Source organism: Clupea harengus, chromosome 19, assembly GCF_900700415.2.
Source record: "Clupea harengus chromosome 19, Ch_v2.0.2, whole genome shotgun sequence".
Taxonomy (NCBI): domain Eukaryota; kingdom Metazoa; phylum Chordata; class Actinopteri; order Clupeiformes; family Clupeidae; genus Clupea; species Clupea harengus.
The window spans coordinates 3,660,803-3,671,175 of NC_045170.1; the positions used below are offsets into that span (position 1 = coordinate 3,660,803).

General features: G+C 43.4%; 1 pseudogene; it reads right to left on the bottom strand.

The window, feature by feature from the left end:
- Nucleotides 1–3,592: 3,592 nt before the first annotated feature.
- LOC116225071 lies at nt 3,593–10,288 on the bottom strand (annotated as a pseudogene).
- Between the last annotated feature and the right edge of the window lie 85 nt (nt 10,289–10,373).

Genomic DNA, 10,373 nt, shown 5'->3' on the forward strand with positions numbered 1-10,373 from the left:
TTACAAAGCAGGGATTTAAAAAAAAAAAAAAATTAAATACAAAACAAGGAATGGGTGTGAGTTTTGGTTTCTTCCGCTCATCCTAAGAGAATGTACACCCTGTACTGCTAACACACACATTCTAGAGAGCAGCGTTCTTCTATGGAGCGGGTCTGGGCCGGATCGGAACCGGACCTGTTAGTCAGCTGCTCTCTAGGAACAACAAGGCATAAACCATCAGAAGGCCCTGCACTCAGAGAGCTATACAGTCATGCCTTTTTCAGGCTCCAAAGCAAGAGCAATTAACAACAAGAACCAAAAAAAAGCAAAGCTGAGTGTGCAGTTAAAAAAAATAAAAAATAATAATAAATCCCTGGACTGGCATTGCGCAATTTAATCAAACAATTTCCTGGTGCCGTTTCGCTGCTGTCCTCTCAGAATGACAGATCAGATAGTCCTGCTAGTGGTGTTTGAGATGGCCTGCACAGTTCCCAGGGCGTCTGCTATTCACACCGGCGCACAGCAGCTCAAGCTGAATGCGTTTCACTGTCGAGTTGGTCCATTCAAACTCAAGTGTTGCAAGTGGACTTGAAAGGATGCAACATGTAGCAAGGAATGAAGTCTTTTGTTCATGGGAATGTTGGTTACAGCATACGTCTGGAAGTTCTATGTATCATTCCTGACTTTTTCAGTGATCTTGCTGAGCCCTCTTCACAGGGTGCCGAGTTAAAAACAAACAAATAATAAAAAAAAACATAACACTACAGGCTCCCTCTGGAGGGTGTCATTAAATGTAATCAGATGTGCTCTCTCCACCAATGTTATAGATGCGTCTGAATTCATCTGGTTCATTGCTGCAAGTTAATCTCTTTAGAATGTTACATATAGTGCACTGGCTTCGGTGAAAAGACTACAACTGCAATGGTGGAGAGATCAGCCTTGGAGCATTGAGGCTGACTGGTTGGGTCATAGGGTCCTACTGAAGAATCTGAAGTTTTGGTGATGGTAATGGCTATTCCTGGCAGGGTATCAATGCTTGATTCCAGTAGGCCTGATTTACTACAAACAACAGGAATACCATGCTTCTTGGTTGTAGTTAACCCAAGGTTGTGTGTTCTTAGGTCAAGAAAACAGGTGACTTGGGAAACCACTGCACAACTTTGTGGGCTGTCTGTACATAATACCTTACGTTGTGCAAAGATGCAATAATTCTCTACATCTTTGACTGAACCCAACCAAACTGTTGAGAAAAATACTTTCCTTATTAAACTGCAGTCGCACCTGAGGACCGGCCAAAATACAAATACTTAAAGGCGCAGTCCATGATTCAGTTTCACCAAAAGGTTGTTGATATTTGCACTCAACAGCCAAGCGAAGGAGCAATTCACTGAATTTGACAATAAATCTATGGGATTAGAATCGTGGACTGCACCTTTAACTGGGTTTGCTCTGGTAACACTGTTCTGCTTGAGCAACAAAAGGAAGTAACAGTTCATGTAAGTATGACGCCATTGTCCTCGGCATATTTTCTGAGTGACAGAAATCTTAATTTAAGTTCCAGTTAAAATGAAGTTCCTTTATTAAAAATAAGACAAAATTCAAATAGATAGCCCAATCTCCACTGCCATGACGGCAGAGTCCATGAAAACAAACAAACAAACAAACATAGAAACAACAAAAACAATCAAATTAGAAAACCTTCAAGAACCATATCATTCCTTCTTTTCCAAATAAGATTTCTTTATAAGTGTGACCACTTGTGTGTGTGTGTGTGTGTGTTTGCCTGTTACATGTCCTAAAAAACTGCTTAATCTAACACCTACCAACAGAAGCTAAAGCTTAAGCACTGGGAGTTTCACAGCAGAGACACCCAAAGCCGTGGGACCATGGAGGAGAGTTGGGGGCAGACTGCAGAGGGATCATGGGAAATCCTGACCACCTAACGGAGACCACTCATTGCCTTTTGAGGACCTTAGCCCCTTAAAGGGCCTAAGCATTGGCTTGGTAGGCTGAGAAAATGACTGGTGAGTTTGTCACAGTTGGAACAGTTACGACAGAAGCTTGTTCAAGTCAGTAACTGGAAAAAAAGGATTTTATATCACAGTCTAGAAGTGAAATGATTTTTATAAGCATTGTTGATGAAGCCGAGGTGAAATGTTTTGTTTTAAAAAAAAAAGGAGGCCAGCATGCTGTAAAAGTGAGGCCATTTTGAGGTTGAGACAGCCATGAGAGGTTTAAGGAGCCGAGGGGAGAATGGCAGGGAGACAAAGAGAGCGGTACTCTATTCGATGCTAAAAATACAAAGGATTGAATGCAAAGCCGATGAGATAAGCAACAGTGAAGGGAAGAAAGGCAGCTGGCTGGTTTTCTGAGGTTCAGAACAGTACTGTGTGGATCATACACTGAGGATCCACTTTCTCCTCCATCTCTCTGTACAGCTTCACCCTAGTGCTCACGGGAAGCGCCACTGCTTTCCTTTCTCCTCCATCTCTCTGTACAGCTTCACCCTAGTGCTCACGGGAAGCGTCACTGCTTTCCTTCTCTCCCAAGATGCTTTGTTGCGGACTCCACTGATGGCCGCCCAAAGGTTGTTTAAGGGGACAATCTTAGACCCCTAATTCACACAGAGTGAAGCACATCGATCATCCTGATAACACTGACCCTTTTTTATCTACGTTAAATTGAGAGTGAGAAGTAAGCAACCCACAACAGGTACGCGTTAATATGTTAAGCTTGCACATGTTTCAAACCCTGTTCACCCACTTTGTTTTTGCTAAGAGAAGGAAATGCACAACCATTCATCTTCCAGTCGTAACGAGGCGGTCTATCACCTCTCACACACCTGTATTTTTTTCACAAAGAAAAAAGTGTGAGCCACACAGCGGCTTCAAACGACACCCCTTCCCACCCACCCACAACACCCCCGCACATTGCTTTAAGCATTTAAAAAAAAACATTTTTTTTTTAAATATATGTAAAGAATATATACAAGCTCAGTCTGGTCCTCTCACAGGGATCTCCTTCTGTACAAACAGAACTCTCTTCTCTCTCTCTCTCTCTCTCTCTCTCTCTCCATCCAATTCCTCCAACTGATTGACAGGTCAAGAGGGGCAGCCATGTTGGGGTTTTCCTTGTCGCGCACTGAGAAATTTCTATGTTATTATAGCTGTAAAATGTCTCCTCTTCGATGCTGCTGTGTGTAGTTTGTCCCATTATGTGACTGGATAGGGCAGTAAATGAGGACAGAGAAGCCTAAACCGATGAATCGAGAGTCTCTGGTGTTTATTTCAAGGGTGGTGGGTTGAGTGACGTTACACGGTGAGACCGAAGACTTGTCACGTGCCTGCTATGGACACATTGACAAATACCATGGGGACGAGACATCGAAAGAGAGTTTGCTTTTGTTTTTATGTCCTGTGTTTTTTTAATTTTTTTTTTTTTTTTTATCTCCCCCTGTCCTCAGTAGCATCCCTTTTCCCAGTCTTCTTCCCGCCTTTCATTTCTCGTGGTCTGTTGTTCATTTGTTTGTTCTCTGTGGCTGCTGTGGGAAAGCAGGCTGGAGGAAAAGGATGAGCTGAGACTTGTGGGCAGGCTCTCCCTCTCTTCCTCGGGCTTAGAGGTTTAGGACGGGTCTGAGGTCTTCAGAGCATCCACTTTGGTCTCCAGGTCTGAGAATCTGATTGGAAAGCGAGGGGATGAAAGAATGGAAAAGGTTATCAGTGTTCTGTCATTCAGTATTTGGGGAGTTATTTAGCGTTAGTGTGTTAAATACGCACACCCACGTATACGCGCACATACCCTCACCTGCTCTTGGAGATTTTCTGTCTCAACCTTGTGGGTAGCCTCTGTCTCTTCCTGAGCTCTTCGCTGGGCTGTCTCCTTCTTCAGATACTCTATTTCCCTGTACAACCATGCACACACACACACACACACTCACACACACACACACACACACACACACACACACACACACACACACACACACACAGGGAGAGAAGAGAGAGAGAGAGAGAGACCAAACCTTATTTTCCATAATGTTTTCAGTTGTCATTTGTCGAGCTGCCAAGTGCTAAGCATTTAGTGCTACTTGCTTTTCAGGTGTTAAGTATTTTGTAATCTTCCTTCTCCAGCTACTGACTGTATGCATTTGTGCTGTTCTGGTTTGCATCTCGTATTGCTCCTGGTACTCCCTGATGCGTCTCTTGGCCTTGATGAACTTAAGTATTATCTTAAGTGTGTATCTTCCTTCTCCAGCTATGACACTATGTAGGCTATATGTAGTGGTCTGGTTATGTTTCTTACTTCTGCTGGTACTCCTTGATGAGTCTCTTGGCCTTGCTGTACTTGCGCTCCAGAGCCTGGTACTGCGACTGGGTCTCTTTGAGGTGCTCGTCCACAGCCTGGCACAGGGACTGGGCCTCCATCCAGTAGCCCTCCAGCTTCTCCATGCGCTCCTTGCTCTCGCGCACGCTCTGCTCCAGCTGGGCGCGCTCCATCCGCCAGCGCAGTTTCTCCTGCTCCGCGTGGGACAGCTGCAGGGAGCGGGGTGGGTGTTGGGAGACAGAAAGAGGTGATGAGGAGTAGGAAAAGGTAGAAACAGAGAGAGGGTTGAGAAGGAGAGAGAGAGAAAGGAGTGGAGGGAGAGAGAAAGAGAGGGTGAGAAAGAAGGAGAGAGCAGAATAGGAAACAGAGGGGTGATGAGAAATAGGGAGAGATGGAGAGAGATAAAGAAGTAATTAATAGAGAGAGTGAGAGGCAGGAAGAAAGAGAGGTGGAAAGAAGACAATACAATCCTAAAAGTCACTACTGTGTTAGGCACATCCTACAGGTGAGAGGTCAGCATTTGGACCGTAGCGAATTTACTTGGAAATGTAATGAAGACCAGTATGGGAATATCATGGAACTGGGAGCTGTTACCCACAACGCACAATACATTATGTAAAACACAATATACCATATGAGGCACTGGGGGTGTTATAAGTGAATAAGTGTGACCCTTACCTTCCGCTTCAGCTGCTGAATCTCAGCCTGGGTGACTGCATGTTTTAATCTGGAGCTGTGGGGAGAGAAGAGAGAGAGGGAGAGAGAGAGAGAGAAAGAAGGTATTGTGTTATATTGTCATATGGCTGTATTAAGCACTTATGGTCCTCATTCATGATTTATGGTTAGTTAGGTATTGCAAATAGTTCTCCATGATATTTTTGAATATGACTTTGAGAGACAGAGAGGGGGCTGGTTTATATGGTAAGAAGCATAGGAGTCACATAGCCCCATCTCTAATTCAGATGAGCGACATTGATTATTAGACGAATGTTTGGCCAGTACAAGGGCAAGAGTTCAGATGTTATTGTAGCCATAATCACACAAATGTCTCCCCTGAGGAGTTTAAAGCTTGTGAAAAAGCAGGAAGTGTGAACACATACAACATACACATAGAACACATAACATGAACGGCAAAAATATTTTCTGCCTATCTTTTCTGTGAAACTGAATTTACAGTCAACAAAGAAACAAGGTACAGTACATGTTCCACAAGGAGGAAACAGAAGCCCTGACACACTCTCCGTATCGCTGGTCTTAAACCTCCTTCAGGTGTGGAGACAAAAGCTTTACTCTTCATTAAACGCTAATCTCTACCATTAGCGGGAACTGCTGACGCTAAGCAGTTACACTCCAGGTTGCAGCGTCATGCTCTCTGACAGGCATGACATTAAACTGTTCTCCAACGAAAAGTGAAGAACAGAAAAGTACCATATGTTCTTTTCACCGTGGAACCTCTGAACCTCTCCCTATAGTTTCAAATATAATAATATATCATTCCATTTTCCTAAATGAATAAATAACATGTTACTGATATTATATTATTATATGTTACTAAATTAATAAATAACATGTTACTGATATTATATTATTACATGTTGCTGAAACTAATCCTAACTACAACTGCAAACATCTTTTTTTTTCATCACATACTGATATAAGACGAACATATATTGAGTAGTATCTATAGGCACTTAATAAGTACGGCTTTTTCCATCCACCTCATTTTGCCTGCTTGTGTTCCCCAGTGGCATTATGTAGTAATTGTACTTCAGGGTTAGGGTTAGGATAAGCAGTTTTACCTTAAAATAACAGCTTAAAAAAAATTGGGGCGCTACAATGACTTTTAATATGAAGAATCGCCTCCGTGCCATTGCCATACCAGGGTCCGTAGGCATATTACTGCGTTCTGTAGGTTTGCATGAAGCCGCCCGGTTTCTACTGTCTGCCGAACTAGTAAGTAGCTTATTTGCCGTCTTACTTTGTCTTGTGTTGCACTTGCTTGATGTTTGACTGTGTTAGGACAGTTGTTGACTAACTAGTTTTCGCTAGTTTTAGCCGCTAGCATCTCGTTAGCGATTAGCAATTCCTCCGTTATGCTGCTTTAATATATATTAGCATTATGGCTTCCAATACCCTGTAGCCCCTAATCTGAATGACGGGTGAACACAGCACTCACCTCCTTAAACTTGTGGACGAGTTTCTCAGGGTCCATCTCCACCGGTGACAGCATGTCCTCACTCTCGGCCAGGTCAAACACCTCAATGGCATTGGGAAACATGGGGCTCATCTCCTCCTCCTCATCAGTGCCGAATTCACCCGTCTGTAGAAACACAAACATACACACATAATTATCCTCGTGTCATCATCTTTCGTTGGCTTCTCTCAAAAGTGTATGTCACACATGCATATTGCCACACTCACTCATGAACATTGTCACTACATAATGCCTAATGGAGCAAACAGCTAATCAGTTTAACTGCAAATGTAAATAAATAATACTTTTCCACATATTTTCTGTTGGTAAATGTAGTTAATGAGAGTGACATCAAGTACAAATGGGTGGATGGATGGTTAGAGTGAGTGCAGTTTTGATTTCAATGTGTGTCTTTAAATGTGACCTCTCAAGACTCAAGAAATGTTAATGTTAACCCAGTTTTGCTACCTTAGGATCATATTCTTGAAATGTGACAAAAATATGTAACTGTATGCAGTCTAAGTAGATTGGTTTGATGTCCTATTTGGGGGTTATGGAGTGACTTGGGTGAAGAATTCTATTGACTTGCATGGCTCTCTGACGTTTGGACTGAATAGTTCTCTGCACTATTTCCCTACGGCCACTAGATGGCGCACAGGGGCTTGGAAGAGGGATTTGGAGGACTGGAGGAACCACACACCATGCCAGGCCAGAGTAATGACACCCTACAACTGGGCAACCTCCATTTTGTTTCAATTCCTCTGTGCCAAGACCTGCAGTTGTGCTAGCAGCTAGGCAGGGTGATGGAGGGTGGCAGCTACTGAAGGGTTTTCTTTCCCCAACAGGTCTAAAGCAACTGAGCTGCCAGTGGGGCTTTGGAATCAACCAACAGTATCTCTAATAATTTGCACTTCAAACATGAGTGCTTATTCATGCCATCACCTAACATGAACAAAGCCTCTCTCTCTCTCACACACACACATACACTTGCGTGCGCATGCACAAACATACACTCTTACACACGGTAGAAACACCAAGTACAGCACAAATGAATGCAGTGCCGCTCTCTCTAACGACAACACAATACACAGACTCTGACTCACTTCCTGTAAAGCTAAACTTATACTTAATGGAAAAGCCGTTATGGCACACCCACCACACACACTCACACACACACACACACAAACACACACACACACACACAAACACACACGCTTTATGCTATGCATTCCCAGCATAGCAAGACAAACATTCTCAGTTTGAAGTATTTTTTAACGCAGGATTTCCACTTGGGAGGTGCAGTGAGCTGAAGCGAAAACTGCTACCTCTTCTGTCCTACTGTGAGTCATCAGGCTGAATTATACTCGCTCTCTCTCTCTCTTTCTTTCTCTCTCTCTTTCTTTCTCACTCACACATACACACACACACACACACACACACACAAACACACACACACACTCACACACACTCTGCCATCCTCTTTTCACACCCTGCTGTTTGCCTGTCTGAGCCCTCCAGCGTGGGCGAGGAAATGAAATATGCTGTCAAGACACACATATATTAACAAACTCTCTCTCCCTCTCTGTTAAACACACACACACACACACACACACACACACACACACACACACACACACACACTCACACAGTTCTTCAAATGTTAAGAGAACATCAAACCAACATGAACACACAGAAAAACATCACTTGATTGACCTGGGTGGGTATTTGTGTATCTGTGTGTGTGTGTGTGTATGTGTGTAATCTTCTGCATGAAGAACCTCGGTATCACCACAGATCCTGCTTTAAAGCTGCACTCTCACTTTCACACACAATCCTCCAGAGCACATTATGCATGATTCAGTCAAATCCAACGAGATTCAATTATTTAGGCTTCTCCTTTTCACCCACAGAGGAGAAGATATTGAGTGAGCACATGACTGAGAGAGAGAGAGAGAGAGAGAGAGGGAAAGAGAGAGAGGGAAAGAGGGAATATATGGAATTAGGTCCAGTTTCTTTCTCGCTCTCTCAAAGCCCTTAGCCAATGAACGACGACAGGTATACCAATAAAGTGTGTACAGCTAATCAATCTTTCTGCCAAAGAAACCTTATTGATGAAGCATATGGCTGTGTGTGTGTGTGTGTGTGTGTGTGTGTGTGTGTGTGTGTGTGTGTGTGTGTGTGTGTGTCCATATGTGGCGGGGTTATGTAACGGGGTGCTGGTGTAACTGAAATGAGAGGTCAGTGTGGTGTTGGTGTGGTGTGTGTGTGTGTGTGTGTGTGTGTGTGTGTGTTGTGTGTGTGTGTGTGTGTGTGTGTGTGTGTGTGGTGTTGGTGTGTGTGTGTGTGTGGTGTTGGTGTGGTGTTGGTGTGTGTGTGTGTTGTGTGTGTGTGTGTGTGTTGTGTGTGTGTGTGTGTGTGTTGGTGTGGTGTTCCAAAGAATATTGGGTGGTCAAGAGTGACACCTTCCCAGGGAAACAATGGACATTGGAAGCAGTTCCAGAGTTCTAATTCAAATGTTCTAAAGAATTCTTTAGAATTAAAGTTCTAACTATCTACCCTGAATGTTCCACAACAAATCAGTTCACACTCAAGTGCCCCTTAAGAAATAACTCATTGAACCGTATAACAGAGCAAGAACAACAGTACAGCCCATCTTAGGAGGCCTGGCCATGACCTTGTGCAGAAAGAATCATCCTTGTGTGAAACACGAACACACACACACACTAATCACCTCTCTCTCAGCCCCGAGTGTGTTGTGTCTGGGTGAAATGTTTGCATCATGCTTTAAGCACTTGTGCATCAGTATGTGCATAAAGGCCTTTGAAGCCAGCTGTGGACCTTATAATAACCTCTCCCCTAAGCCTTACATTAAACAAACAGAAAACATTAAACAACAGTAGAGGACCTTGGGAGGAGCTTTGTATGTAGTTGAGGTTCAATAGCAACCTATAGTACTGCATACATTGAGGAATTTGACGTACTGATTTTGTGAGACGAAGAGATAACATGAAGGCCTTGCAGTCTTCATGCTTCAATAATGAGAGTTATTTTTCAATTTTGTGTGTATATACTGTGTATATATATATATATATATATATATATATATATATATACTGTATATGTGTGTGTGCATTATTCTGTAAATAGCATGAGATGAATGGCAAAATAACTAATCTGGAGTTAATTTCACTACTTGTACTTTCTTGAAACCTGTATCACAACATTCTTGCATCTAAGAAAATTGCCCCTGTGTTCTGTGCACCAGAACTGAGTGGTATTACTGTAGTAGTGTATGTTTCCATCATCCTTCATCACTACAACTCCCATTTGTACCTCCATAATGCAGTCCTAAATCTCTTTTGTAATACTGTTGACTTCTTCACATCATCAAGCTCTATGATGTTGTCTGATGTTGAGTCATATAGGATGATGTCAGGTGATATTAGGTGTTGGGTGATATTAGGTGTTGTTGGGTGATATTAGGTGGTGGGTGCTCTTAGGTGGTGGGTGATATTAGGTGTTGGGTGATATCAGGTGTTCTGCCTGAAGGCGCCGTCTCCCCTCCTCACCTCATCATCATGCTCCATGTACTGGTTGTAGCGCTGCTCCATCACCTCCCTGCCAGCGCTCCTGCTCCAGGGTCTGCTGGATCAGCTGGGCCACCTCACTCTGCTCGCCTGGCTTCTCCCGGCCAATGATGAACCTGCACACACACACACACACACACAAACAACAGCCAATCAGAATGGAGCAGGGACATTTAACCAGACTAACCATTAACCTGTAGGAGAGGGAGGCTACAGTATTACAGTAACTGACAAAAAGAGCAGAGGTATAGGTACTATACCGACCTGGAGCGAGTGAGGTATTAGCACTC